The sequence below is a fragment of the Lacerta agilis genome, chromosome 1 (genome assembly GCF_009819535.1).
Source record: "Lacerta agilis isolate rLacAgi1 chromosome 1, rLacAgi1.pri, whole genome shotgun sequence".
In the NCBI taxonomy this organism is placed as follows: Eukaryota; Metazoa; Chordata; class Lepidosauria; order Squamata; family Lacertidae; genus Lacerta; species Lacerta agilis.
Genome location: NC_046312.1, coordinates 60,215,255 through 60,237,656, shown reverse-complemented (window position 1 = coordinate 60,237,656; position 22,402 = coordinate 60,215,255). Strand labels below are relative to the sequence as shown.

At 42.4% G+C, this 22,402-nt stretch overlaps 1 protein-coding gene across 1 annotated transcript in view; it reads right to left on the bottom strand.

The window, feature by feature from the left end:
* ANO3 (anoctamin 3) overlaps window positions 1-22,402 on the bottom strand; it is a 156,356-nt gene that overhangs the window by 122,659 nt on the left and 11,295 nt on the right.

Genomic DNA, 22,402 nt, shown 5'->3' with positions numbered 1-22,402 from the left:
ACCTCATCCATTATTATGCCTAGGTTATTGTGTCGGGATTCCAAAAGATAGCCAGTGCTGTCAACCCACTTAGACTGAGAGTTGTTTTCTGGGTAGAACTCTCCTGACAACACAGGCCAAAACAACTGGGCCTGACTTCAAGTCACCTGCAATGAGGTAGCTCCCAGGGGCACCCAGCAGCACTGCCAACAGTCTCATCGGACTCTGCTCAGTGCAGGCAGGCTGGTGGCAGTAATGGAAGAACGGCTGTGTTCCTGCATGAGTCATCACCATGGACTCAGCTGAACAGGTGGAAGCATGTTGAGATGAAAAAAATGAAGCCTACTGTGAGTTCCTGTGGGCCACAGCTTTCTTTAATTTGTATGAGTGAATTGAAAATTGGTGAGCAGGAAGGAAGGGCAAGGGATTGAAATGCAAGCTGGTAAGAGAAAAACAACAAAAGGGAGAAGGAACCCTACTAGCAGACATTCAATCCACATAGCATAAATTATTGTCCTCTACCAAACAGGTGGCGCTGTGGGTTAAACCACAGAGTCTAGGGCTTGCTGATCAGAAGGTCGGCGGTTCGAATCCCTGTGACGGGGTGAGCTCCCGTTGCTCGGTCCCAGCTCCTGCCCACCTAACAGTTCGAAAGCACATCAAAGTGCAAGTAGATAAATAGGGACCGCTCTGGCGGGAAGGTAAACGGCATTTCCGTGCGCTGCTCTGGTTCGCCAGAAGCGGCTTTGTCATGTTGGCCACATGACCCGGAAACTGTCTATAGAGTGAGATGAGCGCCGCAACCCCAGAGTCAGACACGGCTGGACCTAATGGTCAGGGGCCCCTTTACCTTTACCCCCCCCCCCAAAGCCCAGACAATGAAGTGAGCAAGAGGTTTATGAAAAACGTCCTCAGGAACTGTACCGTTTCTGAAAGTTGGTAGGATACTACATGTTTCAATTTCTCTTCAAAACTCTCTGCACACATACTTTCCCTTTGTCCAGGCAAGGCAAGCCTCTAATCAATTAGCAGTTATTGCCTCAATCAGTTCATGTCAGGCTGCTGTGAAATAGCATAATGACAGGCACAATTTACTTAGATATTTGAAATTTACTTATTTTCTAAGTACCATACAGGAACAAAAGTGATGACGGCAACAGAGTGAAGGGGTAAGTTTCAATTCTCAAATTCCTGCTTGTTATTTAAATGGTAACAGAGGTTAGAGGCCTTCGCAGGAAGAAAAAAGGCAGCAATGAGTAAGACGTTTCTGCATTCACACCCCAAAGCTCATTGGACTTGTCCTTCAACATCTTGGCAGCAGAGAGCTCTGCTTGTTGAAAAGAAGCTGTAGCTAATTGCAAAAGATACTAGAACTCTTTAGGAAGCTTCATATGTAATATCCTTTACAAGGTAGTTAAGAGCTTATTATCAGAATATTCAGCTATCAGCCCACTGCAGGACCAGGTTTGTGGTGAATATATGTGGGCTTGAAGAAAAGTATGCAAGCCCTGCTCCTACTCAGAGCACGTGCAAGATGCTCATTGCATTTCCTGATCATTTAGTGTTCTAATCCCATTCATATAAGAGTGGCCTGCACATTCCTGCCACTGCTCAATGTCCACATGCATTCAGGCAAATGCTCTACTGTCAGCAAAATGCATCCAGGCAGGCTCACCATGCATGTTGTAGCATCCCTCTTCAGGACACATACAGTGCATTGTTCCCTCAACCACATCTAAACCTTTTGCCGTTAAGGGGCCAAAGTCTGCACTGCCGCCCCCACTCCCCTGCAGGTTGGTGTGCCTTCCATTGTTGCCACCGAGAGAAGGAAACAGGCACAGGGGAGGGGCAGAAAGGGGGAAAAGCTTTTCCTCCCTTAATGTTCATTCCCTGCCTTAATGTTCCCCCCTTCTCCTGGAGCTAGTAATGTGGGCATGATGAGGAAAAAGTTTCTTGCCTTCATGTCCCATGCAGTCTTCCTTTCATTGTTGTCCGGGCCAGCAGGAACATAAAAGAGAAATTAGGATGATGCAGTGTGGGAGAGAGGGGAGGGAGGCATGTGGGGGCTGCAGCGCATGCTTGGTGGCTCCTGATGTTCCAACTGGGCTCTGCTTATTAGCAGAGGGGACTCTAACCTCACAATCTCTAATCTCACAAACCTGCCACCCGGGGCATGTGCAGCCTCTGGCCCTCCGTCAATCTTGGCCTGCCCCCAACCTCGCCAGGTACCTAAGCTAGCGTCTTTTATGTTACTTTTTACAATGTTAAAAAAAAGTGTTTCCATAATATGAATGTATGTACAATGCCAGATTTTCTCTGTGAGTTTTCGCTGTCATAGCAGTGCCCACAGCCCAAGAGAAGATAAACTTGAGTCGACAACTGGAACAGATAAATGACTGCACTTGCGGTTTCTGGTCACACGGATACACAGCTCTGGTCAGCCACAGCCATAGAACAGTATACCCCAAATGAATAAAATTGCTTGCTTGTATTTCTCTTCTAAGCTCTGACCCCAACCAAAAAGAGAAAGGCTATTTTTTTCTGGATGAAGTCTATTTTGGATTGTAGTCCATACTGATGAAATTCATTGCAACAACCACAGACACTTAGCTGTGAGCAGGGATTAAAGGGTTTGTCCATTTCAGTTCTCTCAGATCAGCTCATTTTTCCAATCTTAAATTCAGTTCTCCATATTTCCGCAGCAATTTGCGAATTCTTTTCTTTACAAAAATTCTCATGAAAAATTACCAGGATTTTCGGGTGAATTTTTCACAATCAGCACATTTTTATATGCAGTTTTGACTAGTGTACACATTTTGGCAAGCAAATTTCCCTGATGTAATGCATTTTGGTGTGTCGTTTATAGCAACATATATATTTGTATGCTCCATTTCCCCTAATATCTGCATTTATGTAACATTGTTTTGTTGGACAATTGCATCACAATATTCAGATTAGTGCGAATTCTGAATAATAGGTGCGTTCTGGTCTGTATTTTGCATCAGAAAGTGGAAATTTGGTCAATTCACATTTAAATGTGCCCTGAACCAAATCTCCCCCACCTCCAGCTGTGATAGTCCCCATTAAACAAAACAAAAAACAAAAAACCCACCACTATATAATATCACCCTGACTTCACAGCACACTGCTTCTTAGATTAAAGAAGATACATGTAGGCAGGTAGCATGTAAGACAGCAGATATGAAGAATTCCTCTTACAGCTGCAATGTGCCTTTCTATTGGGTTCCCAATCAAAGGAGGATTTGGTAAGGACAGAATGAACCAGCCCATTGTTATACATCTTCCTTCTTCTTTTAAAAATGCCGTTTCGTAACTGATCCAAAAATCCCTTTGCCTGCATGTCAAAGCTTTTTGGACCACTGTATGCACCTGAAGATTTACTGCAGAGGCATGTTGAGATAAAGTGTGCCGTTTAAAACCTATTTCCCACCAAAACTGCCGCAGATAAGATCTCAAACTTTTTTTTAAAGTTACCTAACTGGGAAGGGGACCAGGTTATTTTAAAAGATGACTTTGAAAAAGGAAACAGCGCCATTTCAAAAGGCACAATTAATGCTATTTTAGAGCATTATGGAAGCACCTGATACATTCACCGTGACACTGGAATTAGAAAGCTATAATCCATATTCATTGAGTGTCTTTGCTCTGAACCTTTTCTATATATATGTAAAAAAAAATATTCCCACCACCCTTCTGAGTAATACCCCTCCCCACTCCCTCACCATATTTAAGGATCTGGTGACTTCTGTTTCAGTGTATCTGAAGAAGTGTGCATGCACACGAAAGCTCATACCAAGAACAAACTCAGTTGGTCTCTAAGGTGCTACTGGAAAGAATTTTCTATTTTGTTAAAAAAAATATGTTCAAATTTATATATAAAGCGTGGCTTGATCCAGCCAAAGTTAAGCACAGCATTTAATGGGAAAGTTAAGCATGTGCTTAATTCTCTTTCTGACTCTCTAATTGAGATTAATGGGACAGAAAACATCTCCCTTGGTTCGGTAATGCTTCTGGCTCATTTTTATCATTTTTTCACAGGGAAAAATTATCCAATTGAATATGACTGCTAGGCTGCTGACTTGAGTACTGCAGCAATTCATTTTGGCTGTAACCACTTACAAAGTGCTATGCTACTGGTTTTGTCAGGAGCCAGTCAGCAATAAAACACCCAGTGTCAGCAAAGTTAATGCTTTATTTAAAGAGACCCAAACAGTGCAGGCCTAGTGTTCACAGTGACTCTTCCCAGTAGCTCTTGCCCCAATGAGGCAGTTAGGAAGACTTAGGAACCCCACCTTCCCACTGGTCTCTAAGGCTCCTCCCCCAGTTCCCCTTTGTCATCTTGCCTCTCCTTGCCCTGCCCTTTTCATTTCTTCTTCTATTGTTTCTGGGAGGGGGTGGTATAATTAACAGGATCACAGCTGGCAAAGAAGGGGAAATGAATCCCTTGCCTGAAACCACTAGATTGGGAGGAAATTCTGCATTTTGCGTCAATATAGGATTTCTTCCTAATGCAGAGGGCCTTCTCGGTAGTGGCGTCCGCCCTGTGGAACGCCCTCTCATCCGATGTCAAGGAAATAAACAACTATCTGACTTTTAGAAGACATCTAAAGGCAGCTCCGTTTAGGGAAGTTTTTATTGTTGGATGTTTTATTGTGTTTTTAATATTGCGTTGGGAGCCACCCAGAGTGGCTGGGGAGACCCAGCCAGATGGGCAGGGTATAAATAAATAAATAATAATAGTAATAATAATAATAATAATAATAATAATAATAATTACTATTACAAACAGGCAACTCTCCTTGCCTGCTAGGATATTGGCTACAACCACACACATACAGGTGCAAACTGCATTTCTCTTTAAAGTGTGTGTTAAATTCAAAGACAGAGTTAATATCATGTCTACAGTATTTTCCGGTGTATAAGACGACTGGGAGTATAAGACGACCCCCAACCTTTCCAGTTAAAATATAGAGTTTGAGATATACTCTACCGCAGATTCTCCACCTGGCGTATAAGACGACCCCCGACTTTTGAGAAGATTTTCCTGGATTAAAAAGTAGTCTTATATGCCAGAATATACAGTAGTTTGGGCCTCAGTTATGAGGATACAGAAGGACCATGATCCTGGGGATTGTAACTTGCATTTCAGAGCTGCTGGGAGCTTGAGGAGATGCCTGACTTCATATAAGCATGTGTATATATACATAAGGATGGAACAGTGGCTTTGCATAATGGGTGAACATTGACTTTTTGTTTTCTTAATGGTGGACACTGTCTGCAATTGTCTTAATGGAAATCATTTAAGGGAGAGTTTTGTCTGGAGAAAAAGCATTCATTAGTGATGAGGATACTGACAGTTCACTTAGAGGGAGGAGAAATACCTTGGTAAGTAAGCTGGCCATGAATCACCTTGCTAGCTTTTGTGTTAGCTCAATTGTTCTTTTCCCCAGGAAGTTGTATAGACCTTGTTTGGGGATCTTCCTTTGACGGGAGAAGTGTTGTGGGTTTGCTGTCTCGAATATTATGAAAGGGCCACTGTGAACGGGCAGTTAATAAGTGACAAAGAACTATGAACCAGAGACCCAGTGTGCTGCAGCTGTGGAAAAAGGAAATGCCACGCTATGGATCGTTAGGAAAGGAATTGAAAATAAAACGTAATACAAATGTATGGTGTGACCTCATTTGGAATACTGTGCCCAGTATTCAGTTGGTCACCTCAACCAAAAAAGGATACTGCGGAGATGGAAAAGGTTCAGGAAAAGGCTACAATACGATCAAGGGGAAGGAACGACTCACCTATGAGTAAAGGTTGCAGTGTTTGGGACTTTTCAATTTAGAGAAAAAGGAAAGTAAGTGGTGACATGATAGAAGTTTATAAAATTATGTACGGCATGGTGGAAACCAATACAGAAAAGTGTTTTCCCCTCATAACACTAGAACTCATGGGCATCCAATGAAGCTGAACAGAGAAAGATTCAGGAGGACTGACGAAAGGAAACCACTCCCATGGGAGGCGGTAATGGCTACCAATCTAGATGGATTTAAAAGAAGATTAGACATGGAGGACAGGGCTGCCAATGGCCACTAGCCACAATAGCTATGTTCTTCCTCCATAGTTTAGCGCTGTAATGCTTCTGAATACCAGCTTCCAGAAACCTCAGCAGGAGAAAGTGCTCTGGTGCTCTAATCCTGCTTGCCGGTTTCCCATAGGCATCCAGTTGTTCAAAGTGAGAACAGGATGCAAACAATTCTTAATGTTTAATGACTGGGGATATTATTCTAATGGATGGAAAATGATGCACTTCAGTTAGTGAGAGAAGTAGAACAGCCTGGAACAGACTTTCAGTTTGAATTTAGAAAGGCAGGCAGAGGGCAGAGTTTAGCTGAAGTTAGCTGGACCTAGGATGCAGCCTTGGGAGACCGAAACAATAGCTTCCCAGAAATCTGGAGCAGGATCTGATGTTTTACTGCCTATTATAGGAGTCTCCTTGCTTCCAAAAGTGTATCTGCACATATATGCCAATAAAGCAGATATTGCCAAAAAAAAAAAAAATTAAATCTCCAGAACTCTCTGCTGTCTGTCGGTGTATTGTAGACAATAATGAGATAGGTGGACCCATGGGCTAACTCCTGCATTGCAGAGGATTGAACTAGATGACCCTTAGGGATCCCTTCCAACTCTACAATTCTATGTTTCTGTGACTCAGTATAAGGCAGCTTCCCAGGTTCTGTTTGCCAGGGGACCTCTGACTTCTGCCATGCAATGGTCATGTTGTTAGGAACTATATGATTGTTCCTGTTTGCCTGAAAAAAAATTAATGCACATGCCTTGACAAAAGATCCAGCTGGTGCCTAAGAGAAGAACCCATCTGCTTAGCAACACCCTCCCAGTTTGCTCTTTATACTGATCCTTGTTCAGACTGGCTCCAAGCATTTGCACTTTTATTTAGAGCCTATTTGGAAGTTAAACAGAAGAAGAAGAGAAGAAGAGTTTGGATTTGATATCCCGCTTTATCACTATCCGAAGGAGTCTCAAAGTGGCTAACATTCTCCTTTTCCCCACAACAAACACTCTGTGAGGTGAGTGGGGCTGAGAGACTTCAAAGAAGTGTGACTAGCCCAAGGTCACCCAGCAGCTGCATGTGGAGGAGCGGAGACACGAACCCGGTTCCCCAGATTACGAGTCTACTGCTCTTAACCACTACACCACAATGGCTCGTTTCCAAAAGTCCGTTCGACTTCCAAAATGTTTGACTTCCAAAACACGCCCCGTTGGACATTCGGCTTCCAAAAGAACATTCGAAAACTGGAACACTCACTTCCAGTTTTCAATCGTCCGAGTGCCGGAACGTTTGGGAACTAATAATAATAATAATAATAATAATAATAATAATAATAATAATGTATTATTTATACCCCGCCCATCTGGCTGGGCCTCCCCACCCACTCTGGGCAGCTTCCAACAAAACATTAAAATACAATAATTCATCAGATTTTAAAAGCTTCCCTAAATGAGCTTAATGATAGGCAATAAAGTAATCTGCCTAGAATGATGGTGCGTTGCTCATCAATCAAGTCTCATGGCCAATTTCATCTCCCCTCACTGCCTACTCTGTTTCAACCCTGCTGACGCCTGGTGGAAAGTGTGCTGGGCAAATCTGTTTATGGCAGCCTTAATGCCATAAACAGCCACATATGAGTGAGTGCAGAGGAAAGCTCCTGCCACCTTGTCTGTGCATATTGTGCATAATTTGCAAAAGAATACATGCAAGTACAGTGAGGGTCTATGCTTGCCATTGGAGGTTCTGCTTTTTGCAGAGTTTCCAAGAGAGCTTATGCATGTACATGTTGTAAGCATGTAGCTCTTGCACAGCTTTTGCTGACTGTTCGTGGAACGGTGAGGGCAGCAGGTGCAATCAGCTGAAGCCAGAACTCTCATAGCCAGTAACTATGGGTTCCAATATGACATTTCAGTTGGTTGGAATCTGTTGGCAGGCACTTACTATCTTCCTATTTTAGTCCAACTTTGCATTATGTAATGTTATGCTTTGTTTTTAGAGTTATATAAGCAGGCCAGAGGTAATGCCTCAAATGGAAACTGCTTTAGATGCTACATTTGTACGAGCACCTATAAAAGTGTCGTTCACTTAATTCTTGCCAGCAAAACACTTATATATATTTCAAGCATGGGTAGTCCTATTACTTTAAGTGCTTTGCTGAGTAAGCTTAGAGTTTTCCTTCACATGCAGTACTGGGTTTAAATTGATGCTTATTTGAAGCTGAATTGAGGGCTCTTGGTAAAGGTTTGTCTACTGCTTAGGCACGACATTTGCAAGTGTTTCTAGTTGGAACAGCATAGTTATAATGAAATAGATGGTTAAAAAATACAGTTTGGTGGAGTGGACCAAAGCAAAGTTAAACTAGAATTTATTCCCACAAAACTGAAATCCAGAAACTGAAGTTTGCAAGGAGACACAAAATGCAAAACTCAGAATATCCTAACCAAAACCATAATAAGATTTATTGTGTGACATATTGAAAATGTCAGATGTAGGATAATATTGACATTTCTTATTTCAGTGTTATTTTGAAACATGTTTTTAGCTTTATCTTCCACCAAATTACATCCAAAGTCTTCTAAGGCAGCATTTTTAAAGAGCTCATTGATGGGAAATCCTTAACTTGATCATGATTTCAATAACCCTTTATGTTTACCATCTGAGTTTGTACTTGAATCACACAGGGTATAATTCAACTAAGTTCTATTTAGAGTACACCCACTGAAATGAATGAACGTGGCTAAGTTAGGTCCATAAATTTCAATGTGTGTGATATGAGCAATACCACCCAAAACTACCACCCAAAGTAATTTGTTTGGTCTGGATTTGAACTAGTTTGCAAACATGAAATTCGGAGCCAGTGCTCTGACTTTAGAACCATAGTCAGTGGCATCACAAGGGGGGTGGGGGCGGGGGGCGGTTCACACTGGGTGCCATGTCTGAGGGGGTGACAAGAAGCCACCCTGCGGGGGCTCGCCCTGCAGCAGCGGCATGTGCAGCCATTGTGCCACCGCAGCTGCATGTGGAGGATCCTCTGTTCGCAGTTGCAGCCACAATCGGAGGATCCCTCCAGCGGTGGCAAACTGCTACAGCGCATGTGCAGTGTCGCTACGTACGGTGCATGCATTGTGCATAGCGGCGACGCACATGCGCCCTACATAGCGACGGCCCGTCCCGGGTGTCATGACGCCTTCGTTCACCCCTGACCATAGTGTTGGAACAAGACCTAGGTGATGAGGGTTCAAATCCCCGCTCAGCCATAAAGCTCACTTGGTGACCTTGGGCCAGTCCCAGTCTGTCAGCCTAACTTACCTTATGGACTTGCTGTGAGGATAACCACGTGAAGGGAGAGAACCAGGGGTGTGGTTCTGGTGGTGGCAAGCTACAAATGTGATAATAAATAAATAAATTATTATCACTAAAACAGTAGAGCCTGGAAAAATGGCCACCACCTAGTTCCTGGAATTCTAGAGTAACGATATGGGAGTCAGCTCATCATCTAGCCTAATGAAAGGACCCTTCCCCTCTGAACTGTCAGGCTTCTTGAAGGACAGGAAGTCCTGGGGTTCCCCCCCCCAGCAAGAATTTACTGGAATTCAGTTCCAGCACTTCTCAGGGGGTAGCTATTGCCATTATAAGAGAAAAAGGGTGGTGTTCTGGCACCTCTCTCTCTCTCTCTCTCTCTCTCTCTGCAAAAATAGCACTAATTCTTGTTTTGCTTTCTATTTATGTATTTTAATTGCTGCTTTTGGTAATATTGAATTTATTGATTTTTGTCATTTTTTTAAATTTACTGACATGCTCTGTATTTCATATATTTGCATTTTTACATTTTTGAATGTTTGCTGTAAGCCTCTTTGGGCGCAGCTCATTTTTCAAACGTGGCATATAAATAAACTTAATCAATTTTTGCCGGCTCTTCCTTTCCTCAGGTGCCACGACAGAGCTACTCAGTGATGGTTTTTGCCAAGGGAGGAGATGTGGTTTGACTTTTAAGACAACGCTTCCCCATCCCCGCTTGTATTTACTGTTTTATTTCTGGTCTCTCATTCATGGTTGCTAATATTTTTATGCCTTGTGAGGTTCACCTGAAAGGTTGCACACCTTGTAACGGTAGCATAGAAATAAGGTAGAATCACTGTCTCAAATTCAAAGAGCCAAAAGTGCAAAAGAAAGCTGTTCCTCTGCTACTCTTTTAATATCCTCACTGAGAAACAGGATATGAAGAGAAGCTTCCCCTTGCTCTGAGCCACAATGAAGCGTGGAAATGCAAGCCTGGAGAAAGGGGAACCCCACGAGAAGACTGGGCAACCTCCCTGCTTCTTAACATCTGGCTGGTATTATGAGAGGCTTTGCTCAGAAGTCCTTGCAACTGGGGGTGTCAGAGAAACCTGCTCTAAATGGATGAAGATACAGAAATCCCCTCCATTCATGTGTTCAGGAATAGAATCCCTTGAACCAAATGCAATGTGTATTCATTCACAGGTTTGTTTGTTTTTTTAAGTCTGCAGATTATATGTAATTAATGACACGTTTTTAACATGTCACTTTGTTTGCCATTTCCTTCTGTTATCTGAAGCTCAATAAGGGTTTAGAACCCTGCAGGGAGATAGCTAATTCATGGGCCATTAGCTGCTTCATTTACTATGAAAGGGAACAAACAGGGAATCAAATAACACATGTTATTTGTTCTTGGCTAACAGAGGTGCTGCCAAGGTATGAGAAAGTCATTGATGTATTGAGGTGCCACTTTGCTTGTCTGATTCCCGAAACATTGGTAAGTTGCCAAAGATAGCCTACATGCACTAAGACTACAATGCTAGCCATGCCTACTCAGAAATAAATCCCATTGATTTCAATGAGGCTTATTCCCAGGAAGGAGGGGTTAGGATTTCAGCATTAATCTGCTTCCAACTGTGTTGTGTATTGTATCACTCATTATTTTCTTTCCACGTGGAAAGAAGACCTCTCTCTTACAGGTAGATTTTATCTGTGTTCCTCCATTAAAGTTCCAGTAGGGAGAACCATCTGAATTTGACTGCCCATTGTTTAACACCCTAAAAATGTATTTTAAATGTTAGGTAAAGTTAAAGAGCGGATGCGGGTGGCACTGTGGGTTAAACCACAGAGCCTAGGCCTTGCCGATCAGAAGGTTGGTGGTTCAAATCCCTGCGATGGGGTGAGCTCCTGTTGCTCGGTCCCTGCTCCTGCCAACCTGGCAGTTCTAAAGCATGTCATACTGCAAGTAGATAAATAGCTCTATGTTGTTTTTTATCAATCAGTAGGGAATGCTAGGAAAGGCAATTGATTTGTAAATATAGTGTAACTATATAGTGTAATCTATATAGTGTAGATCATGGCAACAACAAATATGTATAGTGCAGCTATAGCAAACAGTAGTGGATACAGGAATGTATTGGATGGAATTAACAGTGGAACAACAGTGGAACGAAACCATTTCACTTTACAATGAATAAATGACTGGGCAGATATTACTAATTTTGTACATCCCTGCTTACAACATAGATCTACTACTGGAGTTGGAGAAAAGAGGACCATTTCCCAACAGTACAGGGAGAACAACCGTGCCACCGTTCAGATATTACTGGATTACAGCTTCCATCATGCCTGATCAATGGTCACAGTTTCCCCACCCCTAAAAGAGCAGCTCAGCTTTATGTTGAGATTCACAGGGTCAAATTACAGCAAAGTTTGTGCAATTACCAAAATGAATAAGGAAGACCTTTTGTCTCTGCTCCTAACCTAAAAGCGGGGCACTTTTTCTGAGCATCTTTGCCCTTTGTGAAACCTGGTTTTAGACAGGCGAGTTCAAGAAACCATGTTCCTTTAACATGAATTAAGTTGGTAGTGATGCACCCAGTATCATCTGGCCAGCAGCATTTTGAATTGCTCCTGAATTAGGAACCCTCCTGTTCCAGAGATAGGGTCAGCCTGTTTTGACGGGGATTATATTCACCTTGAAAGATCAGGCGTGCAGTTTGAGGGTGCACTTGGACACCCCTTTGCTGAAGCTTTGGATGGTATAGCAGCTACACCTATTCCTGGGGTGGCCAGTTCTGGCCATGGTCACATATGCATTAATTATATCTAGGTTGGATTACTGTAATGTGATCTAATGTGAAGCTGTGCTTGAACACCACCTGGAAACTACAGTTAGTGGGGAAAATACTGTCACTACGAGACCAACAAGTGCTAATTTTAGAGATTATGTTTAACCCTGATCTCTAAATCAAGAGATTTGGAGTTGCTGGTCCATTTCTCGGTATAATTCAAGTTCCTATGTCTCCTAAGCTTGAACAAGCAGAAGTGGAACCAGAATCTCAGACAAACAGATGGGGCTGTAAACATTTTCAACTAACATTTCTGAAATGTAATTAATTTTCTTTCTGTATTAAAAAAATGTATTTTGGAAACATGCTTTAAAGATACCGTGAATATGCTTTTAAGATAGCATGAGCAATTTGTTCAGTACAGAAGGCCATGTTGGAAATATATAACAAATCAAGACTGATGCAGCTGCTCTACATATTTATTTGCATGTAATTAACAATTTAAATATCTTTTTGACGAGGTGCCATATGTCAAACTATAGCTGGTAAGCATGATGCACTTAGTCTCCTATATGCTCATTACAAAAGCACTGCTCACAAATGTGAAAAATGTAGCCTGGCCTTCACACAGCAATTGTATTCTACTAACTTTCAGGATAGAGCAGGATTATATATCCATATTTGGAGAGTTTAACAGAAGGTATTCTCTCAAATTTTGCCTTCCACTTTGCATCTCCCAAATCTGCTCTTGGGGCTTAGGAACAACCCCCCCTCCCACTGCTGGATCAAAGATATTCTTGTTCGCAGAAGAGCAACTCTAGATCCAAGCCAATCAACTTGGATCTGTTTTTACACTGCCTCTTACTTTCTGCTCTTGTAGATTTTTTTTCTCCTCTGCAGTTAAATTCTTTAATAAACTATAAGGGCTAAAATCATACAGTATTTTTTTAAAAAACAACAACCCTATAACAACAAATTTAAATATAACTTACCCCAAAAGTATTCAAGGCACCCACATCAACTATTTTCAATATTTACCCTTTGCACCCGTGATACGAAGATACAAGGCAACATGCACAGATTTAGTGATAGACTGTGACTTATTAATTTTTGCATGACTGATCTACAATGTAATCAACTAATTAGCTGCTATTTCATGGCAAACTTACTGCTTCTGATTCACAGAATCATATTGTAGAGTTGGAAGGGACCCCATGGGTCATCTAGTTCAATACCCTTCAATGCAGGAATACAGCTCACAACTGTCTCTGGATGGGCTTGAACCACCATCCTTCTGGTTAAGAGCCAGAGGCACTGACCTCAACAGGAACACAACAGGAATTCTCACTACCAATATAGGCTCTAGAAAATGGCATCACCTCCTTATCTTCCTTGCCCAGGTATCCCCACACTGGCTCTAAGCTTTGGATCAGATATTCAATTGTTCCTACTGTTCTCTGCTCACACATTTTAAGGGTTTCCTGAGGAGGTCCTGTTAGTATCACTGCCCCCAAATTCCTTGAGCTGGTACAAACATGAGCAGCAAACATGTATGAGACCTCTATATCTTTCTGGTATAGTTCCTCTGTGTATTCTTGCCACCTCTTCTTGATGTCTTCTGCTTCTGTTAGGTCCTTTCCACTTTTGTCCTTAATTGTGGTAATCTTTGTACGAAATGTTCCTTTCATATCTCCAATTTTCTTGAACAGATCTCTGGTTTTCCCCATTCTGTTATTTTCCTCTATTTCTTTGCATTGCTCGTTTAGAAAGGCCCTCTTGTCTCTCCTTGCTATTCTTTGGAAATCTGCATTCAATTTCCTGTATCTTTCACTATCTCCCTCACATTTTGCTTGCCTTCTCTCTCCCGCTATTTTTAAGGCCTCATTGGACAGCCACTTTGCTTTCTTGCATTTCTTTTTCATTGGGATGGTTTTCGTTGCTGCCTCCTGTATAATGTTACGAGCCTCCATCCACAGTTCTTCAGGCACTCTATCCACCAAATCTAAGTCCTTAAACCTGTTTTTCACTTCAACTGTGTATTCATAAGGAATTTGATTTAGATTGTATCTTACTGGCCCAGTGGTTTTTCCTACTTTCTTCAGTTTAAGCTGGAATTTTGCTATAAGAAGCTGATGATCAGAATGTTATAGCAAGCATTAATCTAGCATCATTTTCCAGATTAATACCTCCCACTCCCGTTTTGTGTCCCTGTTCTAAATATAAAACAGTTTAATGAAAATCCCGAGATAAGATAAACAAGAACAGTATCTCTGAATAAACTGCTTTGGCTGATTACCTGTTAAATACCAGTATAAATGTTGCCCTTGTGAGAGATTGCGGGGGGATGCAAACATTTAATGATGTATTCCACCCATGGAAGGTCATAAATTTGATCCAGCAACAAATCATTTTGAGCATTTGTATATTAGATAAGTCAATGACAGGCTGAAATCTGAAAAGCCAGGGGGGAAGGATTATCCATCCTTTTGTGTTATAAATGGTACCTTTTGTTCCTTGAACTGCCAAAGATGCTTTAAAACTAGTGAAACTAATCATAACAAGAGACAACAAAGCCAATTCATTTTAGAAGTTGGAAGAAAGTCGGGCAGAAAATTACTATTGTCCATAGTGTATCAAGGGTTTAATACTAAATCTACTACAAAAAAAGAAAGGCTGCATTAATCCCAAAGACAAAGTGAAAATATCAACTTGGTTAATATAAGAAAAACAAATGGAGCAATCAACCAGGATTCCTCCGTCACCAACAGACCTGTGAAATTGAGCTAACTAATGCAAAACCAACTAGCTTTCATAACCAAAAGCAATGAAAATAGTTGGCCCATTACCTATACTGTAAAATACCTATACTGTAAAATTCCATAAATAATTGAAGGTGAATGCAAAATTACATTCAGCACACAAAAAGAATTTGGCTGCAATCCTAAACACACTTATTTAAGAGTAAGATTTATGTAAGACACCGTGAGACTTATCTCAAACTAAGTGTGCACAGAATTGCTGTGTTAAAGTGCTAATGTTTTGTTGTGATAGCAGGAAGATTACGGTAACATTCTATACCAGTTTTAATTTTTGCCTTATCTCATATTGTAATGTTTTGATTACAATAGCTAATTTGTTTAGTATGAAACGAATTGCAGATACGCAGCCTTGTGTTTATCCAAAGCAAGTAATAAAAGAATATGTGGGGAAAGTGTTGTTGCTCCCAATCCCATGGGATTTACATCCTGTTGCATCCTCTGTGCCTTCCTTGAGATGATCCTATAGTCACACGGTACATTCTTCAAATTATCATGTAGTAATTGGAACAGTTGTGGTATCAACACAACATCTGCAATTGGGTATTTACTGCAGGAGCTGTGTTTATAGGCATTATTTTCTACTAGGCTGCAGTGTTAAGAAATTTATCTGCAACACTAGAATTATATATTTGTACTCCTTTCTATCTAACAATGGTACAATACTATACTTGAATTAACAGTGTACAAGAGTGTGTGGGAGACCGTATGGTGTAGTGGTTCTGACCCTATTCAGCCATGAAATTCACTGGGTCACCTTACTGAGCTTAACCTACTTCAACAAGGTTGATGTACAGACACATTTTGAAGCAGAAGAACCATGTATACTAGCTCCTTGGAGGAAAGGTGGGGAGGTAGACTTTAACACAGCATTCTTCCAATTGTCCCATCTGTGCAAGCATTTCATCTTGCTGGACAAAATGATCCCCACTCATCTCCTTGTATGCATTGTTCTATGGGTTCTTACAAGCTCCTCACCCCCAATAGTGAATTTTGGAGAGTCCAGGAGAAAACCAGGGGGAGAAGAAAGCAAAGCTCCATTGCACACACATGGGGTCCTTCTGCAGGCTTTCCACTGATAGGGCTCATTAGATGAATCCCATCCTTAATAAATAAATATTAGATATATTCCATTTTAAATCTGCGCATGCTCATCCCAGCCTTTTATAAATCATGATACCTGCAGCTCATTCCTGTGAGGAGGAGGTGTTAAAAACATGAAAGGAAAATATGAAAATCTATCTGGCACCAAGCCTCATGTACCTGTGTCAATGGCATCACAAGCTGGAGCTTGTAAAAAGCCAACAGTGCAGTCATTGTCCTAAAGAGCCATTTGTGAGATGCTTCTCCAGAATTATGGCTCCTTCAGTCCTAATGTGGGATTCTTCCTTTTCCTCCATTCCTTACTTTCCCAAAGTCACCTTGTGGAGTGGGTGTTATGGAAGAGGAAAACTGGCAGTAGGGAAGGCTAGAGATGGCATAGGTCCCATCATCTTTAGGTACCAAATGTCCCTCTGTACAACACAACTTTGGAATAGGAAGGCAAGAAAGCAAACTGTTGTCAGGGAACTGGATTGCAGCAGATTGTGCCTGGGATAATCTTTTTATACTTTCCTTTTATCAAACTACAATGCCTATAAAAATTTGCAGCGTTTTTCCCTGTTCACATTTTGCACTTCCATATTAAAGGCTTCTTTTTCTGGCAGTCACTTTAACCACACAAACCATCCATTACAGCAATACTGTACTCTTATTTTCTCTGTGTTAAGGTTTGGCACCAACCTCAAGAGGCTCATAAAAACAGAGGCTACTTCTGTTCCAATGCTGTGAGACACTTGGGAACAATTGTGTTTTTCTCTCAATCACCAGAACGGCCAGTTTAATTTCTCTTAGGGCAATTTGTCTATTAGTGAGCGATTCAAATTTTAATTTCTCTTTGACAATTTACTGCAGAAAATTCATTAGAAACCAGGGCAATCTATCATTTCTTGTTCATCTAGGAGGGACATGAATAGTTCATTATTGTTCAACACTACTGCTTCCAGCATCGTTATTAATGAAAATCGGCAGCAAGTCATATCAGAAGGCAAAAGACACCTCCGAAACCGACCCTACCATTGGGGAGAGTGAGCAACCTGTCTCAGGCAGAAAGTGGTGGGGGTTGCGAAGCAGCAGGGAGGTATTGGAGGGCAAAAGCTTTGTTTATGCCACATGGCCTTTTTTGCATCCGCTAAACTTGCCTGCTGTCTTAGAGGAGGATGCTTGAGCACCAGTGTGGAAGTAAGATTCAGCTGCCAATCCAGCCAAGTCATGCACATAGAACAGGGGGAGAGGTGAGTGACAGCTTATCATTTGCCTTGGACAACATCTTGTCATTTGCCTCATTCAAGATTTTTATATATGATAATGAAGAAGCCACAAGCTTATCACACCAGATTTTGTCACTTCCTTTGATTGATCAGAACCTGGAAAAGACCCTGATTTTGGGAAAGATGGAGGGCACAAGGAGAAGGGGACGACAGAGGATGAGATGGTTGGACAGTATTCTCAAAGCGACTGGCATGAGTTTGGCCAAACTGTGGGAGGCAATGGAGGGTAGGGGTGCCTGGCGTGCTCTGGTCCATGGGGTCACAAAGAGTCGGCCACGATTGAACAACAACAACATATCCATTATGACTATGGCCTGGGTTCTGCCTACTTTAGCGAGTGAAGTCCCTCACATACTCCTCCCAAATGGATTAAAATAACCAGAAAAGCCTATTCAATAGGGCTGTTGTTCAGAAAACAACCACACCCACAAGCTCCATCCCAGTGTTGATGCACCAGCTGCCACATGCCACCAGCCCCACCCGCTAATGCTTGCGACACCATACATGTAGCCATTCAAGATATGTATGCAATGGGCCTGGTCCCACTCCTCACCCACACAAACATGTGGAGGCTTTTCTTCTGAACAGCCCTTACATCCCGTTCTTTACTTCAGTGAGAGCCCAGAACAGGGTTTAGTCATTAGCAGCATTCAAATTGTGGGAATAGTCTACCAAAACAAACACCCCATAAACCCAACCATGAGCCCCTTCCATCCAAGGTTCATCTCGCCTAACATCCTGCGGTCAACCAGATGCTCCTGGGAAACATGAGCTTGGCTACCCTCCTCTCTGCATTTCACCAGCAGATGAAAACATTTCAGTTTAGGAAGGCTTAAATTTTAATCCGGGTGACACGGATTAGTTAACTATGACTGCTTCTGGATAAAATGTTATAGCCTGCTATAAATAAGTTGTCATTTATAATATGGTGGGATGGGGTTTTGCTAAACTGTTTTATGTTTTTGCTGTCTTGTCTACTTTAAACTGGTATGTTGACTGTCTAGTCATGCAAGGGTGCCCAAACTTTTTTCAAATAGGGCCAGATTTGATGAAGTGAACATGCGTGGGGACCATCAAAAGTTGTTGAGCCCCAGGACATATACTGCCACAGGGGCCGGATTAAATTGACAGGTGGGCCGGATTAGGCCCCCAAAATGGACTTTGGACATACCTGGTCTAATGCTAGGAGGTGATCAGTGTGTGTGCGCGCGCTTGTGTGTGTGTGTGTGTGTGTGTTTTAAAAGAAACCACACCCAAGCATTTTAAAAGAAAGAATGGCACATATCATACCTGTCAACCATCCCAATTTGACCAGGACATTCCAGAATTAAAAAAAGCCACCCTGGCTTCTGACTGGATCCTGGAATGTCCCATTTTCAGTGCTACTCTCTTATCTGAGTCAGCTAGCTCCTGCAAGAGCTTGACACCGAAAGATGCTTGCCTTTCAGTGAAAGAAGGCGGCCAAGCAGGAGCCCATGGAGGTGGAGCTAGTAATGGCACAGACCAGGCTGCCCCCACTGGGCCCAGACATCACGCCTCTTCTGCCTAATGCTGCTGCATGAGGACAATGACAGGGAAGAAGAGGTACCAGTGCAGCACTCACTGAGCTTGCTGCCACCAGTAATGGAGACAGGGGGGTGGGGCAGGGAAGCCCCAGTTGGCTCATACAGGAGCACAGTACGGAAAGATGCACATCCCAATTTTAATTGGTAGAACATTGGAGGGTACGCATAATAAAGTGTGTTGCAACACTGGATTTAGGGTGGTCCATGCGGTTCCCTCACACAGGGTGCCGTGCCGAAAGGACACAAAATTGAGAAGATCCATTTGGGGCAGCCAGATTTTCGCCTCAAACAGGGTGCCATTTTACAAAACACTACCAAAACCCAGCCCTGGGTGTTGCTCCTAGGTTTACTCAGGAGTCACACAATGGGAGGGAGGGGCTTCCTGAAATCAGACAGAGAAGCAATAGTCCAAGCGGGAGAACCAATTAAACAGAAGGGGAGGCATTGTGTTTCTCCAGATGCTGGACTCCAACTCCCATCAGCCCCAACCAGCATAGTAAATAGTCCAAGATGATGGAAGTTGTAGTGTAACAGCACCTGAAGGGCACCATGTAGCAATCCCTGGATTTATTTATTTTTACCTTACTCAGACTGTGAGTTACATTTTAAATCAGATGGAAATTTATCTGTGTGGTTCCACTTAAACCTCTGGCTAACTTTACCTCAAGCAAGGACTTTCAAAGCCACTTTCCATTAATAGGAAAGAAAGTCTAGGAGCCACAGGCTTTGCTTCAATAATATTGCTTCATTGAAGTGATTAACATTAATTCAGTGTCAGCATCCCTGAAAGCCCATGCTGCTAACTCCGAAACTGAGGTCCATTGTGATTGCTCAGCATATCCTGGAAATGTCCTAGTAGCACAGAAAAACATAGCAGAATGAGGCTGCAATCACAGTCCCACTAACTGGGAAGAAAGCCCCACTGAATTCAGTGGGATTTACAAACTTGAGCAGATGCATAGGATTGCAAGTTCTTCTCCTTGAAGTGGATTTTTGAATGAGTTCCAGAAATGCTTTAGTTTGTGCCTGCCACTGGGGTGCCTAAATGTAGTGTAGAGGATTATACAAAGGGGGGGGGCAGATTAAAAGATAGCTGCAGTGCCCATGCTCAACTGGACTCACCCCATGCAGCTGTTTTGCCAATATCAGAGGATTATTTTCAATTTTTCATTAGCACTGCAGTCATCTGGCTTTCAAATGCAATGTATTATATATTACCACAGGAATGAAGAATACAGATTTGTTAGCTAGCTGGGAAGTAGAGATGTTGCAACTTCCTTTTCAAATCCTTTGAAGTGTTTCTCAACTGCAACAGGGATACAGCTGCTTGCGCGATCACAGAATAATTAGAGGTTGACAGATCCTGTCAATTAGAGGTTGACAAAGACACTTAAGGTAACAGGGAGAAATCATGCATCCCTTGCCAGTAGACAAACTGCACCCTGGTATTCATCCCATTGAATCCTAGTGCTTTTACACACACACACACACACACACAGAGAGAGAGAGAGAGAGAGAGAGAGAGAGAGAGAGAGATGGAGATTGGCTTTGAAACAATTTCCCTTGACCTTTACATGTAAGGGTCTGGAGAGAAAAGTAGGCAGTTAGCCAAGCCCTCCTGAGGACAGATAATAGAAATGCTTGTCAAATGCAGGAAGCCTGGCAGTAAAAACAAAGCCCAAAAATGTCTTGGAGCTTTAAGGCCATTCTCTTGTGAGAAAATGGATTCAGCAGTGGCACAGATTACATAGTGGAATTGTGGGATGCTACTATTTCCCCATGCAATTTTTCTATAAAAGGCACAGGGTAACTCCACCTAAAAAAAATTAAAAAAAATGGTTTCGACACAGGACACTCCATTGTAGCAAATGGGGCTGGATGAGGTGCCTTTTGGAGTCCATGATTCCTAGGGCTGGACGAAATATTGCATGGAATGAAATGAAAAGAAAAGAAAAGTGATGGCAGTTCTGATCTAGATAATGCTTAGGGACAATTTTAACATTATGTTCTCCGGACCAATTTGGGCAGGGTGTCACCAAGAAAAACCTTGTATATCATGCCAACTCTGCGTGGAAGCTTATAAACTCCTTAATATGTCGATAAGCCCAAGTGTACTTTGCTAGGGCACGCAGTCCTAACAGCCACTGATGCTGGCATGGCAACTCTGTCTGTAATCAGGCCTATCCATATGGTAAGCAGCTTACAAACACTATGACGCCACACAGAGCTGCTGAAATGCCAGATTTTGGTTCCCCACCCCCTTCTCAAATGGCCTACAATTTGTCCTGTCCCTCGTCGGCCTCCAGAAAGGTACATCCTCTTTTGGTCCTGGCCTGGCTGCCTAAGTGAGTCAATGTGAGCAGATGCTGCAAGTCTTTAAGGCAGACAGGCAGGCACCCTTTATTCCACATGGGTCCTATACTGTGCCTGCCTCTATAGTCCTGCTCAATTGCTCTCTAGGCATAGCTTCTGCAGGTGCTGAAGGAGCACAGTGGGGAAGCTTTCTCTATGCAGATGTCTGCATCAGTCTATGGACATCCAGGGGGTGGGGCCAGTCCCGCCAAAGACATCAGAACCCATCTACACCCCATTTCTCATTTTGTACAGTTCATAAAAAGTGACATGGAGGGCAGAACAATCCACAGTACAATGAAGGAGGAGTGGAGAATATTTTTCAGTCTGAGGGCCACATCGCTTCCAGTGGGCCCCATGATGCTGGTGGGCGGGGTTAGAGGCAAAAGTGGGTGGAGCAACAAATGCAAATATTACTTTTGCTCAGTGCACTGCTTTCTTCATGCAACCCTCCATCCTCCGTTCAGGCAAGCAAGAGGCATCGTCAGAGCTTCAAGAGATATTCCAGCCAAGAAAGACACCCAAGGGTGTGTGAAGCAGGACGAGTGGAGTGTGTGGTCAGGGGGACAGTGGGACAGCTGGAGAGGGGGTGTGGCATTTTCAGAGTCCCATGGACCTGTCCCTGCAATAAAGGAATAACCTTGGGCAGGGCTTTTTTGTGACAGTCCTCACCAGTACAGAGAACCAGAAGGTCTTTTTGTGCTACCCATGGAAGCCATTTTGTGCTGGGACCCACAGGGTGTGTATCAGCATAGGAGTACCAGCACCTCATTTCTTGCAAAAAAAGAGAGCACTGAACCTTGGGGGATTTTAATCCCTACTTCTTACACACATTTTGGAATATTCACTTGAATTAATGATAGTTAATTCACCACATACTTTAAAAAGATTCATTACATGCTCTGCTGGTGAGGTCCAAGCACTTTAAATATTTAACATTAAAGGTTTTTATTTATTATAATAATGTGACTTTAAGTCCAAAATATTTGCTGTTCAAAGCTTTACACTATTCCTTCTGATGAATGATAGCGCTTTATAAATTCAATTTACTGTTTATGGAAAGTATCTGAGGCAGCCTTTTCAGTATTAATTGGCTTTTTTTAAAAATGAGTCAATTTGGTTCATTTTAAGTGAGGCATTAGGCAGCTATTTTCCCTGAGTCTCACGGCC